This window comes from Scyliorhinus canicula, chromosome 11 (genome assembly GCF_902713615.1).
Source record: "Scyliorhinus canicula chromosome 11, sScyCan1.1, whole genome shotgun sequence".
NCBI lineage: Eukaryota > Metazoa > Chordata > Chondrichthyes > Carcharhiniformes > Scyliorhinidae > Scyliorhinus > Scyliorhinus canicula.
This window is the reverse complement of record NC_052156.1, coordinates 159,017,409-159,036,168: the sequence shown is the minus strand read 5'-3', so window position 1 is coordinate 159,036,168 and position 18,760 is coordinate 159,017,409. Positions and strand designations below refer to the sequence as shown.

The 18,760-nt window shown below is 47.2% G+C and overlaps 1 protein-coding gene across 2 annotated transcripts in view; it reads left to right on the top strand.

Moving 5' to 3' along the window:
* celf2 (cugbp, Elav-like family member 2) overlaps positions 1-18,760 on the top strand; it is a 925,307-nt gene that overhangs the window by 81,817 nt on the left and 824,730 nt on the right. The window contains exons 1-2 of one of the 2 annotated variants that reach the window (XM_038811866.1): positions 17,929-17,965; positions 18,146-18,235. The gene's annotated coding sequence lies outside the window, so the exon portion shown is untranslated. Of the gene's footprint in view, positions 1-17,928; positions 17,966-18,145; positions 18,236-18,760 lie in introns of those variants that run through there. The other variant, XM_038811867.1, reaches the window with a different exon arrangement.

Here is an 18,760-nt window from a genome sequence, read left to right as displayed (position 1 = left end):
GGGTTTCCTCCGGATGCTCCGGTTTCCTCCCACTGGTAGATTCTTTGCGTTCCTGCTGTTGTTTGTCTGTGTTTCCGTCTGTTGGTCCTCACTTTATGGATTCAGGTTTTTTTGATCGGCGGATTGTTCTGTTTGAAATGCAGAAAGTTTTTATTAAAATAAATTTAAAGTACCCAATTCATTTTCTTCCCAATTAAGGGGCCAATCCACCTACACTGCACATCGTTTGGGTTGCGGGGGGGGGGGGGGGGGGGGGGGGGGAGACCCACGCAGACACGGGGAGAATATGCAAACTCCACACCGACAGTGGCCCGATAGAACCCGGGTCCTCGATGTCGTGAGGCTGCAGCGCTAAGAAATGCAGATAGTGAAGGGGAAATATGACACCTGTTCAAAATTCTGAAGAGTTTTAATAGGGAAAACAAACCAAAACTGGTTCTGCAATTGGAGGGCAGAAACCCGGGGGAAACACATTCAAAGTGGTTGGCCAAGGATGAATGAGGAAGATGGTTTTTGTACAAAGCGAGTTGCTGTTGACGACAGAAATGCGTGGATTAAAGAGAAACCTTTTGAAGAATTGCAGGCCCATGGCCAAAGAGCAAGGCATGTGAGATTAATTCAAGCTCTTTCACAGACTGACTTGATGGAGAGAATGGGTTCCCCAGCACTGCACAAGTGCATGAAAGCTGTAGTCCAGGTGGTCACGTGAGAAATTGCCCTCAGTGTCCAAATTTCCCTTAGTTTTGGGTGGGGTTACTGGGTTATGGGGATAGCCGGTGCAGACTCAATGGGCCGAATGGCCTCCTTCTGCACTGTAAATTCTATAACCTATGCTTCTAAGACAGTGACCCAAGCCAGGAATCGAACCTGGGACCCTGGTGCTGTGAAGCTAACCACTGTGCTAATGTGTGTACAGACAAAGGGTGCAGAGACCATGCAGTTTGGCTGTGAAGCCCCCTGTTGTCGAGCTCAAACCTGAACAAGTTGGTCCAGAGATTGCAGGGCTGCTGGCTGGCACCCGTGTTCATCTACGCCAACAAAGAGTCAATGCCTTCAGAATGGTGCGAGGGGGAAGGAAGCAGTTAAAAAGATCTCTTCCTTCTCCTCTTCTCCAGCAATAATTACTGTTCGTAACTGTGAAAGAAGCCGGAAAAGTTGAAAATGGCATTTGCAGAAATTACAGCCTTAAATACCAGCGACCATCTGGTGTCTCATCTCACCCAGTCACATGCAGATTTTTATTTTCTCCTTTTTGCTCATTGCGGGAAGCTTTGTCAGACACTCAAATTTACAAATACCTTGGTTCCCCAAAGTATTGCCGCATAGCTTCCCACGTGTGGAAGTGCAAAGTTCATTTGCCAGGACAAGATGCCCTGCAGGTGCCCTGGAAAGCTCATCAGTATAACTCCTCCTCCTCAAGATCGCCCACAGCCCTGATGCTAGAGTCGGAGAGGAAAACAGCACTTTTACGGCCAGGTATTGGAACACTGTGAGCATGGCTTTCGGCTAAGATCAAGCGTCAGATCAATCCCAAGATGAGGTGCGATGCCTTTTCTTGACAGCTTGTATCTTGTGTGCCTCTCTTGTGGAGACTGTGAATTGGATTCAATTTGAATTTTATTCGGTTTTTGGAGTAGGCAATGAGATATAACATAGAACATACAGTGCAGAAGGAGGCCATTCAGCCCATCGAGTCTGCACCGACCCACTTAAGCCCTCACTTCAACCCTATCCCCTTAACCCAATAACCCCTCCTAACCTTTTTGGACACTAAGGGCAATTTATCATGGCCAATCCACCTAACCTGTACGTCTTTGACTGTGGGTGGAGCACCCAGAGGAAACCCACGCAGACACGGGGAGAATGTGCAGACTCCGCACAGTGTCCCAAGCCTGGAATTGAATCTGAGACCATGGCACTGTGAAGCCACAGTGCTAACCACTGTGCTATCGTGCTGCCCATTTGGTGAACAGTTAGATGAACACAATTGAAACTTTTGCTGTTAATCACCGCAAGCTAGGCACAGATGAGGAAGGCTATCTTAACACATCCATCCACAACAGAGCTTTGAAGCATTTAGTCTTTAATGGATTATTTCCTGGATTTGTTTGTTAACGAGTCACAGTACCAAGGGGGTTAAACTTGAAACAAAAACATGAAATGCTGGAAGTCCTCGGGTCAGTCATCTGTCGTTGAGAAACAGCTGAAGTTTCAGGTCGGCGACATTTCATTGGAACTGAAAAAAGTAAAAAAAATTTAACAAAGGCAAAATACCGTAGATGCCTGGAAGCTGGAAGTAAACAGAATAAGCCGTAAATATTTCACACGGCGAGTGGTTGGGGTCTGGAATGCGCTCCAATAGTTTGGTGGAGACTGGTTCAACTGATGCATTTAAGAGGGAATTGGAAGGGGCAGCACGGTGGCGCAGTGGGTTAGCCCTGCGGCCTCACGGCGCCGAGGTCCCAGGTTTGATCCCGGCTCTGGGTCACTGTCCGTGTGGAGTTTGCACATTCTCCCCGTGTTTGTGTGGGTTTCGCCCCCACAAACCAAAGATGTGGATTGGCCACGCTAAATTGCCCCTTAATTGGGAAAAAATGAATTGGGTACTCTAAAAAAATTTTTAAAAGAAGAAGTTGGGTAATTATTTGCGAAGGAAGAATGCGCCGAGCCATGGGGAGGAGGCTGGGGAGACGCTGGGTAAAGGGTGGGCCAGCACAGATACTATAGGCCGAATGGCTGCTTGCTCAGATGTAACCCTTCTGTGAAATAATCAGCAGAGTGTGGGTAGAGAGACACCCAGTTAATGCTTCATTAGAAATAGAACTTTCAAAATTATTTCATGGGGGATGGTTTATGACCCAGTACAAAGACAGGGAAACGGTGGTGGGTGGGGAAGAAAAGGTCTGTGATACATACACAGAAGATAGGAGCAGGAGGAGGCCTTTTGGCCCTTGGAGCTTGCTCCGCCATTCATCACGATCATGGCTGTTCACTGGATGGACTGAATTAGAGGGGACATAGCCTTAAATTGAGGGGTAATAGATATAGGACAGACGTCAGAGGTAGGTGTTTTACGCAAAGAGTGGTGAGGCCGTGGAATGCCCTACCTGCAACAGTAGTGAACTCGCCAACATTGAGGGCATTTAAAAGTTTATTGGATAAGCATATGGATGATAATGGCATAGTGTAGGTTAGATGGCCTTTAGTTTTTGACTTCCCATGTCGGTGCAACATCGTGGACCGAAGGGCCTGTACTGCGCTGTATCGTTCTATGTTCTATGTTCTATGTAAATGACAAAAGGGATGGTTCTGTCCAGCAAAAAGCGGGATACTCTATGAACAATAAAGAATAATGAGGGGTCCCGAGGAGGTAGAAATAGTTAAAGCAGAACCACACCAGGCACCTGCTGATTAAGATCTGAAGCTGTTGGACTTGAAGTTGAGATTGGAAGGTGGAAAGATGCCTCATCGAAGACGTTGCTGTCCCCAAACTTGCGTTGAGTTTTATTGGAAGAGTGTAGGAGGCTGAGGGCAGGAAGGTCAGAGTGGAAGTGGGGTTGACAATTCAGAGCCTTTATCTGAAAGGTTAACTGTTTTTCATTTTTCTTCCACAGAGACAGAATATTTCCAGCACTTTTATGTTTTTATTTCAGATTTTCAGAATCCACAGTACTTATTTTGGGTTGAGGGTTTGAGTTGGTTGCTGGGAGCTGGGGTTTTTTTTGCAAGCTGCAGAGAATGCGCGTTACACTCTGATACACCAAAGTCATTAATAAGCATCTCTAACTTATTCCTGTGAAGGACAGCGAGTGTTATTATTTGTTGAGGAGAGTTATTAGTGTCATTCTGTCCAGCAGGGCTGCTCACGGTTGACTGGAAATGTATTTGTTTCCTACAATCCTGGGTTAATCAAAGTGGTTTGGAAGAGATCAAAGAATCAAATCATTCCATTTAATTACAAGAACACTGTGAATGCCTGACACCAACATGCAGTGAGGACAAATAAGGTTTAAAATCATTCAAAGGACATCGGGGCAGCTTGCCGCTGATAGTGTAGTCAACCTGATGTCAGAGGACATGTAGTATAAGTCAGCAAACTCGTGATAGCACAGAGCTCCAGAACAATAAAGAGACTAAGCTTCCAAAAGGGAATGTTGAATGTCGGGGCTGGGGAAACGTCTTTATTGTTTTGACGTCTCGAGGAGAAGGAATTTGTAATCGCTGTAAGTATACCGTATGCGCAGTGCAATGTTCAGTCAGCTGTTTAATGTTCAGCAAAATTGACTGACCTAAAACATGATCTGCTACACTCCATTTGTCCACCTTGCGGTTCACCTGTTGCCGCAAGCTACAGGGCAAGTAAAGGTTTGTACTGAAATTGCAAGGCTGCTTTGCACGGGTGATCAATGATGGACAACACAGGGAGACAGTCCAGTGTAAAAATGCACTGTAACATCATCACCTCCCCTTCCATCACACTTTCCAGCAGATCTCTCAATCATTACATGGTTCATTTTTCCCTCCGCTATGATTTCTCTCCCAAACACCTATTCCACGCATTGGTCATTGCTTCTGTGAAAGAGTTCCTGATGTCTGGCCTATATTTGCCTTTCTCGAATATGAACTCTTTTTAAAAATAAATTTAGAGTACCCAATTATTTTTTCCAATTAAGGGGAAATTTAGAGTGGCCAATCTACCTAGCCTGCACATCTTTGGGTTGTGGGGGCGAAACCCACGCAGACACGGGGAGAATGTGCAAACTCCACACGGACAGTGACCCAGGGCCGGGATTCAAACCCGGGTCCTCAGCGCCGTAGGCAGCAATGCTACTCTTGAGTGGGTCAAACTGAAAGTGGATTAACTGCTTCTGCTTTCTAAAATACAATTACATAGAATTGACACAAAAACAGGCCATTCGGCCCACCAGATCTATGTCGGCAATATACTTCAGTCATGTCCCCTTTTTCACACTTTGATTTCCGTGTTGACTGGGCCTGGAACAGGCAGCTTAAACCCAGTGGTAAACCAGGAATGTCAAGGCTGACAGCCTGGAAGACTAGGAAGAAATGGTCCTTTCCCAATGCTCTCAGGTTTACTTTTGGTGTCCAGCTCGCTGTTTGATATCCGGCAGTGAGAAATTGCCATTGCTGGCACAGGCAACAGACTATCTAAAAGCAGTTCATTATTGTGATCCTATCTCTGGGATGTAATTAGTGCTGCCCCGTGCTGCCCCATTTATAGCGCGTATTGCCACCTTGAGTTTGCATGCATAATGGTGTTGCAGCAGCAGCAAGTGATATCACAACACATGAATTTAGTCTGCATCCCACATGCTGCAATATCATGACAACAGAACTTGGATGTGGGATTAATGTTAAATCAATCCCAAGCTAGCTGAAATATGAAACTGGACGCACACTTTTCTTGATAACAGGTTTATTTACAGAATGCAGTATGTCATGTGCCTGCTTCTTCCCAATTACTCTTGTGTCCCAGCAGGCTCTCTTTACAAGTGCTCGAGGTACTTAATTAAACCATACCATTCACCTGGGTGCCTTTCAATATACCAAACATACCATTAACAATCAGCACTGTTTCAGTAACACCAAAGGAGAATGAGAAGAGATATGGTCGAGTAAAGGAATAAAAAGCCTTGGGGAAATCATATGCATTTATTTTGAGATGGTTACCGACCTTGCAAGACTCATTCACTGAACTTGGAGAATTAGATTAATCAAAAGAAAATGCGTATTATAACCCTTCCTTCAGAGGCACTATTTCATCTACTGAATTATAAGTGGGCTTTTAGCAAGAGGTAGTTGTACATCATGCTTGGAGTAGAAAATCTAGATTGAAACATCAGCAAAATACTGAGGGAGTGCGGAACCATTGGACATGTCACCTTTTCGATCCTTGTGCTCTTGGTTAGGCATAAAAAGATCCCATGGCACTCTTCTGAAGAAGAATAGGGGAGTTCTCCCCACTTCCCCAGTCAATATTTGCCCTTCAAACAACAGTGAAAACACAGATCAACTGGTCATTGCCTTAACAACCATAACTTGCATTTGTATAGCACCTTTAATGTAATAAAACATCCCAAGGTGTTTAATTGGAGCATTGTCAATTGACAATTAAATCCACAGAAGGTGAGAGCAGGGCAGATGGCCAAAAGCTTGACCAGTGCAATAGGTTTCAAGAAGGAAAGCGAGGTAAGGGGTTTTCAGGCCAAAACAATGGAAATCAGAGCCTGCCACTGGTGGAGTGATTAATATTGGGCAAGAGGATTGGAGAAGCGTTGAGATCTTGAAGACTTATAAGGCTGGAGAAGGTTACAGGAACAATCTCATTGTTGTTTTTGGGGCTTTGCAGTGTGTAGCTTGGCCGCATTGTTTCCTTATATTCCAGGGCTGACGACACTTCAAAAAGTACCCCACTTTTGGGATTGTGAAGGATGCTATATAAATGCCAAATCCGATTGTTCTTTTGTATGGTAAATTGAAGGGATGTTGCCTGGGTTTGTGCACACAATTCTCTCATTCCATCCCCCCCCCCCCCCCCCCCCCACCTCGGCCACATGAGGAGTCGGTGATTCGTGGGACCTGGGTACGAGGAAAGTGATTTTGTCGGCAGAATGATCAAGCTTTGGGGATCGCTTTGAGAGTCATTGGTCAGGCACGTGGCTTGCCTGTGTTCTCCGTCATGGTCAATCAATGGTTCCTGAGGAACGAGTGGAAATTATTCAGCACTAATATGAAACCGCATGACGTTAAGGATGCTGCTGCTTTGAACTGCTTAATTTGAAAGGAGGAATTGCGGCTCACATTTTGCTGAGGTTAAAGCTTAATCCTGTACACTGTAGGTGCCCCCACCCCTCATAGGCGCTTGTGGTGTTCCAGATAATGGAAACTCCCTCTGATCCAGTAAATCGTGACCAGGGCTTGTAACTGGATGCCCATGTTTAAAACAGCAGCAACTTAGAGAGCACTTTAAAGGTAACACAACCTTCTAAGGTGCTTCACAAAAGCATTATAAAACACAGTATGGCACTGAGAGACATGAGGTCAGATGGCCACATTGTTAGGGAGGTGGATTTTAAAGAGCAAGGAGGAAAGCCATGTGAAGAGGCAGAATTAGGGAAGGTTTTCCCTCAGGCCCAGGCAACTGAGGCTATGGCCACTAATGGTCATGGGATTAAAATCGGGCCTACTCAAGAGGCCAGAATTGGGGCACCACGGATATCTTGCGGGGTTGCGGAGCTGGGGACGATTACCGGGAGAGGGTGGGGTGCAGCCATGAAGGAGGTTGAAAACAGGGATGAGATTTTCAAACTCAAGGCCTTGCTCGTCTGGAAGCAAGGGTTCAGCGGGCGCAGGGGTGATTGGGGAACAGGACTTTGCACAAGTTCAGACAGGGGACCGCATACATTTGGATGACCTCTGAGGGCAGAATGTAATTTCAGCATTTCCATTGATGCATTGATAATGAAAGTCTGGTCGACGCAGAACCACCGGCCACCGTCGATACACTGGAGTGTTGGAGAAATGTGACAACAGTTATAAAGAAAATCTCATTACTTTGGCAATCATCAAAATCAAACTTGCATTGCAGATCTATCACTTGTAACAATGTTCTCCCACTCTTTATTACATCACATTTGTTAACAGTTGGTGCAGATTAAAAGAGGACATCTTTATGATACAATTATCGGAGAGAAAAGTGAATGAATGGCCTATTAAGACATCATTGGATTAGCAACAGGGAGTGCATGTCATGACAACTTAGCAACTAACTAGATTGGCAGGGGACCAGCTTGCTGCTTCTTGCTCTATAACTTTATGATGCTAATAAAATGGCACCATATGTGCACTGAACGTGGTTGCATTAGGGAATTGGGTTAATATACTGTATTATCACCTCTAACATTCCAAGTCAGGCTGGTAGAGTGAAAGATTTCTGTCTCTGACGAGATTTTTTTCTTCCTGTCGGGAAGCTACTTTCTGTATACGAGGCATGAGGAAATGCGAGTTTCCTGTATGGACCTTAAACACAAACATTGATCAGGTGGGACTAATGGCCTGTTTCTGTGATGGAGATTCCCAGGTTGTTGCTGTTGTACACAAATTGTAAATCTGGGTAGGTTCAGCCTAGTTCCTAAAGCCACTAACCAAATCAACAGAGGATTTGGTGCCAAATGGAAATCCTCACTCGGAACACCAACCAAACAGCTGATGCTGAGGAAGTGGAAAGATCACTATTACTCCAACAGCTGGCCTCTAAATAGCACATTTAATGCAGTAAAACGGAGAGGTTTTGCAGTGCTTTGGGTAGCTTAGTAAATAATAATTATAGTAATCTACACTACTAACACTAGTCTCCACACTCTAACTCTAACTGTACTCTATCCTCTCGAGATCTCTCCTATGCACTCTACTCCAGCTTCACTCTCTCTCCCAGAAGCCTAAGAGTCAGTGCTTTATATAGTGCTGCATCTAGCTCCATCTAGTGGTTCATTGTAACATGACATCAACTATTTGTAAAATGTCACAACTAGGTGTGAGAAGAGAAATGAAGAATGTAGAAAAGCGTCCCAAAATGCTCTGTTGGGGTGTTAGTGGACAACATTTGACAGCGACTGTAAAAGGAGGTGCTTGGGTGAAGTGATGGGTTAAAAGGACATTTGGGGGTGACACCATCACAGCAAAGTAAAGGGAGCTTGGCCCTCGCATTGGGCCATGCTGGATCAGAGTGGGACATGCATGATTCTGATGCACAGTGCTTCCTTTCCCTCAGTATGGACCTCGAGCACAGAAGCAAAACATCATTTTCTGGTTGGCTCAACTCCTTGAAGCAATATTCGCTAGTTCTGTGTGGCGTGGGCGGGCAGTTGGCTTTTTGTCTGAACAAAGGAGGAGGAGGGCGGCACGGTGGCACAGTGGTTAGCACTGCTGCCTCATGGCGCTGAGGACCCGGGTTCGATCCCGGCCCCGGATCACTGCCCATGTGGAGTTTGCTCATTCCCCCCGGTGCCTGCGTGGGTCTCACCCCCCACAACCCAAAAAAGATGGCCGGTGGATTGGCCATGCTAAATTGCCCCTTCATTGCAAAAAATAATTTGGTACTCTAAAAAAAATTTTTAAAACAAAGGAGAGTGCAGCATGATCCAGGTGAGGATCACAAAGCAGAGGAGTTGTATGCGTCTAGAGTGCCACACACTGATTTTGGGTGCAGGATACATGCAGACCCACGCTCGTGGAGACTGATTGTGGTGCAAGAGAGAGAAAAAAGTTGCAATGCACACCAAAGGAATGAGCAAAGCCACCACTGTCCTTGTGAGTTGTATTCTTGTTTGGAGAAGTAATGTTTGCACACAGCACAGTGCAAACAGCAATATGTAAGTACCCTAGCAGCGGAGAACCTTGCCATAGCTTGGAAGGCTCATGTACATTTAAGTTTACATCGCCATGTATGATTTATGAATCAGCAATGCATTTTATCTGTGCAGTGATTACAGAGGGGCTGGGGGGGGGGGGGGGGGGGGGGGGGGGTGGATTAGAACATCCAGCTTTCCTGTGAAGACTACACTTGTACTGGCAACACTGCAAATTGGCAGGTTGAGATCGCTTGTTCATAGAATCGGAGATTTTTATGGCACAAAAGGAGGCCATTTGACCCATTGTGTCTGTGCCAGCCAAAGAATAACTATCCATGATCTTGGTGCAAAGCCTTGTAGGTTACAACACTTAATGAGGTGAGGATTTCTGCCTCCACCTCCACCCTTTCAGACAGTGAGGTCAAAACCCCCAACAGCCATTACGTGAAAAACTTGATCCTCAATACTTTGTCTACCACTTTCTCTATCAATTACATTAAATCTATACCACATGGTTATTGGCCGATCTGCAAAGAGAAATGGGCGCACTTTCAGAGGGTTGCCATGATGTGGAGATACCGGTGCTGGACTGGGGTGGGCACAGTAAGAAATCTCACAACACTTGATGAAGGAGCATCACTCCAAAAACTTGTGATTTCAAATAAACCTGTTGCACTTTAACCTGGTGTTGTGAGACGTCTTTCAGAGGGTTGGTGCAGACTATATGGGCCGACGCCTCCTTCTGCACAGTAGGGGTTCTATGACTTCTAACATATCCTGCAATGTAGAGCAATAGAGGGGACTCTATAGTAAGGGGCACAGATAGGCATTTTTGTGGAAATGAGAAAGTCTCCAGGATGGTATGTTGCCTCCCTGGTGCCAGGGTCAAGGATGTCTCTGAACGAACACAGGACATCCTGAAGGGGGAGGGTGAACAGCCAGAGGTCGTAGTACGCATAAGTACTAACGACTTAGGCAGGAAGGGTGATGAGGTCCTGCAGGAGTAGTTCTGGGAGTTAGGCAGTAAGATAAAAAGCAAGACCTCTCGGGCTTTAATCTCAGGATTACTCCCTGTGCCACGTGCCAGTGAGGCTAGAAATAGGAGAATAATGCAGCTAAATACGTGGCTAAAATGGTGGTGTAGGAGGAAGGGTTTCAGATTTTTGGAGCATTGGGATCTCTTCCTGGGCAGGTGTGACCTGTACAAGAGGGACGGGTTGCATCCATACCAATATCCTGACTGGGAGGTTTGCTACAGTCACTCAGGAGGTTTTTAACTAGTATGGCGGGGGTTGGGGGGGGGGGGGGGGGGGGGGGGACCAGAGCGTTAGTTTAGAACGCATAATAGCTGAAGGAGAAATGGAAAACAAAAATAAGACAACAACAACATCACCCTGCCTGCTGAAATGCAGTGGTCTGAAGTGTATTTGTTTCAACGCCAGAAGTACAGGTAAGGCAGGTGAATGTAGAGCACTGATTAGTACTTGGAATTAAAAAATGTGGTTAAAGGAAGGGCAGGATTGGCAGCTGAATGCTGGAGGATATAGATGCTTCAGGAGAGATAGAGGGGGATGTAAAAGTGGCGGTGGATTAGCATTACTGGCTAAGGAAAATATTACAGCTGTACTGTGGGAGGACACCTCAGAGGGCTCATACAATGAAACTGTCTGGGTAGAGCTCAGGAAGGGGTAATCACAATGTTGGGGGATTATTACAGCCCCCCCCCCCCCCCCCCCCAACTGCCAGCGCGAGATGGAGCAGATAGGTAGAGAGATTTTGGATTGGTGCACATGTAACAGGCTTGTTGTGGTATGGGATTTTACCTTCCCCCATATTGACTGGGACTCACTTAGTGCTAGGGGTTTGGATGGGACAGAGTTTGTAAGGTGCATCCAGGCAGGGCCGGCCCAAGGTACCGGCAACTCGGGCAGTCGCCCGGGGCGCCATGTGCTAGGGGACTCCAGAGACTCGGGTCCCGCGCATGCGCAGTTGGGCCGGTACCAACCAGCGCATGCGCGGTGGCCGCCCTCCCCCAGGGCGGCCCCTTCCGCCCCCCCCTTCCGCCCCCCCTCCGTCCGCCGCCCCCCTCCGTCCGCCGCCCCCCCCCTCCGTCCGCCGCCCCCCCCTCCGTCCGCCGCCCCCCACCTCCGTCCCCCTTCCGTCCCCCCCCCCACGCCCCCCCCCCTCGGCCCCGCCCCCCCCCTCCCTCGGCCCCGCCCCCCCCTCCCTCGGCCCCACCCCCCCTCCCTCGGCCCCGCCCCCCCCCCTCGGCCCCCCCCCCCCGAAGGGCGTCGCAGTTCAGCTTGCCCGGGGCGCCAGCAATCCTAGGGTTGGCGCTGCATCCAGGAAGGCTTCTTGATGCAATATGTAGATAGTCCAACTAGGGAAGGGGCAGTACTGGACCTGGTATTGGGGAATGAGCCTAAACAGGTGGTTGAGGTTTCAGTAGGGGAACATTTTGGGAGTAGTGACCACAATTCCGTAAGTATTAGGGTACATTTGGATCGGGATGAGGGCAACCCTCAGGTTAAGGTGCTAAACTGGGGAAAGGCAAATTACAATAACATTAGACAGGAATTGAAGAATTTGGATTGGGTGCGGCTCTTGGTAGGTAAATCAACATTGGACATGTGGGAGTCTTTCAAGCAACAGTTGATTAGGATTCAAGAAAGTCATATTCCTGAGAGAACGAAGGATAAGTATGGAAAGTTGAGGCAGCCTTGGATAACGAGGGATATTGTGCACTTTGTCAAAAAGAAAAAGTAGGCTTTTGTAAGGGCAGCACGGTAGCATGGTGGTTAGCATAAATGCTTCACAGCTCCAGGGTCCCAGGTTCGATTCCTGGCTGGGTCACTGTCTGTGTGGAGTCTGCACGTCCTCCCCATGTGTGCGTGGGTTTCCTCCGGGTGCTCCGGTTTCCTCCCACAGTCCAAAAATGTGCGGGTTAGGTGGATTGGCCATGCTAAATTGCCCGTAGTGTCCTAAAAAGTAAGGTTAAAGGGGGGGGGAGGTTGTTGGGTTACGGGTATAGGGTGGATATGTTGGTTTGAGTAGGGTGATCATGGCTCGGCACAACATCAAGGGCCTGTTCTGTGCTGTACTGTTCTATGGTCTAGAAGGGTGGGGAGAGTCGAAACCCTTGAGGAGTATAAAGAAAGTAGGAAGGCGAGGAGGGGGTCATGAAAAGCCCTTGGCAAGTAGGATTAAAGTGAATCCCAAAGCTTTTTATTCATATATATAAAAAGCAAGAGCGTGGCCAGGGAATGGATTGAGCCACTTAAGGACAGTGGGGGAAATCTATGTGTTGAGCCAGAGGAAATGGACGAGCTACTAAATGAGTACTTTACATCAGTGTTCACCAAAGAAAAGTGTGAAAGGTAATTCTTGGGTAGGGTGTGCGGATAGTCTGGGTCATATTGACATCAAAAAGGAGGAGGCAGGGCAGCATGGTGGCACAGTGGTTAGCATTGCTGCCTACGGCGCTGAGGACCTGGGTTCAAATCCCGGCCCTGGGTCACTGTCTGTGTGGAGTTTGCACGTTCTCCCCGTCTGCGTGGGCTTCACCCCCAAAACCCAAAGATGTGCAAGTTAGGTGGATTGGCCATGCTAAATTGCCCCTTAATTGGAAAAAAATAATTGGTACATCTAAATTTATTTTTTAAAAAGGAGGAGGCATTGTGTGTTTTAAAAGATATTAAGGTAGATAAGTCTCCTGGGCCAGATGTGATTTAACCCAGAATACTGAGGGAAGGAAGGGAGGAAATTGCTGTGGTCTTGGCTGACATCTTTGTATCCTCATTGGCTACCGGTGAGATCCCGGAGGACTGAAGAATAGCTAATGTGTTACTGCTGTTTAAGAAAAGTAGCAGGAATAATCCAGGAAACAATAAGCCAGTGAGCCTCATGTCGGTAATAGGTAAATTATTGGAGAGAATTCTCAGGCACCGGATTTATACCCATTTGTAAATAAATGGACTCATAAGCGATAGACAGCATGGTTTTGTGAAGGGGAGGTCATGCCTCACTAAATTGATAGAGGTTTTTGAGGAGGTGACAAAGATGATTGATGAGGGTAGGGTGGTTAATGTTGTTTACATGGACTTCAGTAAAGCCTTTGACAAGGTGCCTCATGGCAGAATGATACAAAAGGTGAAATCACACGGGATCAGAGGTGAGATGGTAAAATGGATACAGAACTGGCTCGGTCACCGAAGGCAAAAGGTAGCAATAGAAAGGTGTTTTTCTGAATGAAAGGTTGCGACCAGTGGTGTTCCACATAGATCTGTGCTTGGGCTTCTGTTGTTTGTAATATACATAAACGATTTGGAGGAAAGTGTAGCTGATCTGATTACTAAGGTCGCGGGTGACATCAAGGTTGGTGGAGTGGCAGATAATGTTGAGGATTGTCAGAGGATACAGCAGGACATAGATAGGGTGAAGACTTATGCAGAGAAATGGCAAATGGAGTTTAGTCCACACAAATGTGAGGGAATACATTTTGGTCGTCTAACATAGAGGGGAAACATAGGAATTGTTGTCGCTGGAATTCAGAAGAATGAGGGGGGAATCTCATAGAGACTTATAAAATTCTAACAGGACTAGACAGGGTAGATGCAGGGAAGATGTTACCAATGATGGATGTGTCCAGAACCAGGGGTCACAGCCTGAGGATTCCGGGTAAACCATTGTGGACAGAGATAAGGAGACATTTCTTCACACAAAGAGTGGTGAGCCTGTGGAATTCATTACCACAGGAAGTAATTGATGCTAATGGATTTAGCACTTGGGGAGAATGGGATCAAAGGCTATGGGGAGAAAGCAGGATTAGGCTATTGAGTTGGATGATCAGCCATGGTCGTGATGAATGGCGGAGCAGGCTCGAAGGGCCAAAAGGCCTCCTCCTGCTCCTATCTTCTATGTACCTCACACCGCTCTGGATTAAATTCCATTTGCCACTTTGCTGCCCACCTGACAAACCTGTTGATATGTTCCTGCAGTGTACAGCTTCCTTCTTCACCAACAATCACATGGCCAAATCTTTTTCATCATCTGCAAACTCTTAAATCATGCCATTTACATTTGAGTCTTCAGTCTGCTGAAGGCTAGTTACATTGGGATTAGGTTGTGTAAGGTTTTGCATGCCTTCGGTGTGTTTAACGGAAAATGGGGATATAAACTGAGAGGCTAGGTGCCTTACATTTCAGTCCATCATATGTCCTAGTCAGTTGACATTTCCATTGTGTGGTGTAGAACAAGGATTTTCTATAAGATCATGGATCTTAGGAGAAAGGAGAATTGTTGGAAAACTATAGACCATCATAGGGGCTGGTTTAGCTCACTCAGCTAAATCGCTGGCTTTTAAAGCAGGCCAGCAGCACGGTTCGATTCCCGTACCAGCCTCCCCGGACAGGTGCCGGAATGTGGCGACTAGGGGCTTTTCACAGTAACTTCATTGAAGCCTACTCGTGACAATAAGCGATTTTCATTTCATTTTCATTTTCAAATGTCTTTGTGCGCACCCTGATACTGTACTATTTGATAGTGACTTCATCGCCAAAGATGACTGGAATCTTCACATAATAATAATCTTTATTCGTGTCACAAGTAGGCTTACATTAACACTGCAATGCAGCTACTGTGAAAAGCCCCTAGTTGCCACACTCTGTTCGGGTACACAGAGGGAGAATTCAGAATGTTCAATTCACCGAACAAGCACATCTTTCGGGACTTGTGGGAGGAAACCGGAGCACCCGGAGGAAACCCACGCAGACCCAGGGAGAAAGTGCAGACTCCGCACAGACAGTGACCCAATCTGGGAATCAAATCTGGGACCCTGGAGCTGTGAAGCAACAGTGCTAACCACTGTGCATTGTCATTTGGAATTACTCCAACGGAACTATCTTCACCTCTAGGACTGCAATCGGTCAGGGTCATCACCACCCTCGCGAGGGCAGTTGGGAACTGCAATAAATGTTGGCCCCCCTACGTCCGGCGAATTAATTTTTTTAAATATTGGTGCACGGTACAGGGACAATTACACTCTGTTAAATTATTCTCATGTTTAGATGAGTATTTCAACCCAGTCTTGTGGAGTTTTCACACCCGAGTATTTGGAAACCACTTCACACTTTAAACTTGGAGTCTGATTTTGGTGTGAAGGCCTGAATTGAGGGAGAGAGAGAGACAGGGAGAGACACTCAATCCTCAAGGGAACATGGCTTCATATCCAGCTCATAGCAACAGCATCAGTGTAAATGAAATCCGCTTCTCACCGACCCAATAGTTTTAGTGCAAATGCACCCTGAGGCTTTAGAGAGAGTGGAAATCCCTGGTAAGAGCACATTCAGTAAATAATTCTTCAGGATAAGCTGATACATTTGCACTTGATGGCTCTGCATAATTGCTTCAGTTCATGCTTTAAAAAATCTCTCTTGTTAGTCACCTCTGCTACACTTTAGTGGGAAGCAATCATAGCAGAGCTGGGTAAAGAGGAACTCTCGAGATCCTTCCTCTCCAGTAGGACATTTTTAAATAGCCTCTGTGTTAATAGATGTGCCTCGGGGATTAGTTCCCAGTCAGTGAGACAAAAAGAAACGAACACAGAAGAAAAATGAGAAGTGTTGCATTTGTTTTCAATGGAATACCATGGTGCTTCTGTAGATTTCGAGGTGGAGGGTGACAAGGCTGCCCAGCTATTTCCAAATGATAATGCATCAATCTTGTACAGCATTTTGGAATCTTCTAACATAATGGAGCAATTGTAGCACAAACAAATTGAAAGGAGCTTCAGTACTGGGTTGGAAGAAGAGAGAGTGGAGGAAAAAGCATGAGGGATATTTAATATCTGTCTGGGTGTTTGAAAGGAAGATTTAACCAACTTTAGTGAGGGCGCGAGTCTAAAATCTGATGGGCCACATGGCTTGTATTGCTTTTTGCTGGCATTGTGGCGACATTATCCATTGAACATATTTCTTTACATACAAGGCGTGCATGTAGTGACAAACTCCACAAGCTCGCCATTAAACTGGCCAGTGCCTGACCCTGAAGACACAGAGACCGAAAGCCTCTGGTCATTAGCAAAGTGAATTAGTATCTGACGTGAGCAATTTCCTTTTGTTCCCCACGTCCTGCTTTTCTTGCAGACCTTTGCTTTCAAACAGAGTCATTAATATGGGTGGCATGGTAGCACAGTGGTTGACAGTGTTGCTTCACACCACCCAGGCCCCGGGATCGATTCCCGGCTTGGGACACTGTCTGCGCGGAGTCTGCACGTTCTCCCCTGTTTCCTCCGGGAGCTCCGGTTTCCTCCCACGAATCCCGAAAGACGTGGGCCGCGATTCTCCGTAACCACGATGGGTGGGAGAATAGCGGGAGGCCCGTTCCCGCACCTCCCACTATTCTCCCCCCCCCCCCCCCCCAAATGGCGTGTCTGGTTTTCCGACACGCCGCTCGGAGAAACGCGGGCCGCCGTTTTTCACGGCGGCCCGCGATTCTCCGACCTGGATGGGCCGGGTGGCCTGCCGTTCCCGACCTATTCACGACGGCGGCAACCACACCTTGTCGCTGTCGTCGTGAACATGGCGCGCCAGGTAAGTGTGGGGCCTAGGGGGGGCCGGATCGGGGATCGAGCACCACGACCATGCTCGGGAGGGGACTGGCCCGCGATCGGTGCCCACCGATCGTCGGGCCGGCGTCTCAAGGGGACGCACTCTTTCCCCTCCGCCGCCCCGCAAGATCAAGCTGCCACGTCTTGCGGAGCGGCTGAGGGGAAAGACCGCAACCGCGCATGCGCGGGTTGGAGCTGTCCAACCCGCTCATACGCGGCTGACGTCATTAGGCTCCGCCGCGGCGTCATTCTTGGCACGCCGGGCCTTAAAGCCAGGGACAAGGCCCGGCCGCCGAGTTTCCCGGTACGGCCCGCCTATCCCCCCGGGTAGGGGAGAATAGGGGGCTGGGAGAGGCTTCCGACGCCGTTGTGAACCTCTCCAGGTTTCACGACAGCGTCGGGCCGTGCGGAGAATTCCGCCCGTGCTGTTAGGTGAATTGGACATTCTGAATTTCTCTCTGTGCGCCCGAACAGGCGCCGGAGTGTGGCGACTGGGGGATTTTCACAGTAACTTCATTGCAGTGTTAATGCAAGCCGACTTGTGACACTAATAAAGATTATTATTATATTACCAGTGTTGGCTCTCTCTGGGGAACAGACCGCAGTCAGTTAATGAATGAAGGCGGCTTTGCTGTAAACCCTTTCTTAAAAAAATACAGGAATTGAAATGTGGAGCCAGTGAGGAAATAGTTAAAACATTAAGCATCTTGAGGGCCTTGCACTTGCAAGTTATTTTTTTGATCCCTGAATTGAATAGAACGTGCAGGTGTTGAGAGTTCCATTCCGATTACATTAACTGATAGTGATGGTTTATATATCTTCACATTAAATAAAACAGTGTACAGGCTGAATTGACAGCAGGGTTGGCTGCTGGGGGGGTGGGGTTAGAAAGGAAAGAGAAGCTTCGCCAGGACCCAGATACCAGACAGCAATGTTCCCGCATGCTTTCCGCTGCTTCTCACAGAAGCTCGTCAAGAAAAGCCGGCAGGTAGACAAAAATGCCAGTGGGGAGGGAAGGGAAGGGAGGGACAGAATGATGCAGCACTGACAGCAAAAAGCAAATAACCGAAGCAGCGCTATTTATGTTTTGTGTGTGTGTCTGTGTGTATGCTGGACAGCTGAAAGGTTTTTTTTTTGTTAACCGTCTCCATTTGTTTTCACTCTCTAGGATATAAACAAAAAAAAACAAAAAAAAAAGGGACGAGGTATCTTTTAGAATCACGTTTATTTGAGCTCCCGAGTCTGCAAGCACAGTCTGGTAAGACCGATTTTATTTCCTCTCTCTTTAAAGAAAAATAATGACATTTCCATTGTCAAGATATTTTGAATCAGATGAGCTGTGTGTGTCTCCTGGAAGCTGAATGGCCTTCCTGCTGTGGTGGGGACAGTGTGTGTGTGGGGGGGTTAGTGAGGTGTCAATGCCATTTCTCTGACCTTTGCTTCTCACTCATAATAGGTGATAACTGCCTCTGTGTCACTCCTGATGTTGCATTCCTGAGCCAGTGACTTGTCAGCTGGGTGATAAACAAGGAGCGGAATTTGCAAATCCTGGTGCACGGGGCAGGGCGCTCGCTGCCACCTCGTCCTAGTTTAATCCAGCATTTGTTTCGAGGTTCTTTAAAAAAATAATTTGACAAGCCTTGACTTCACTTTTCCATCAAGCGATCGGGTATTAAAGTCACTTTGGTCTCTGCGTTTGGATGTGTGTGTGTGATGTGTGATGTGCATTGAAGTCATCTTGCTCTCTCTCTCTGTATTTCTATCTATTAGTGACATGCTTATT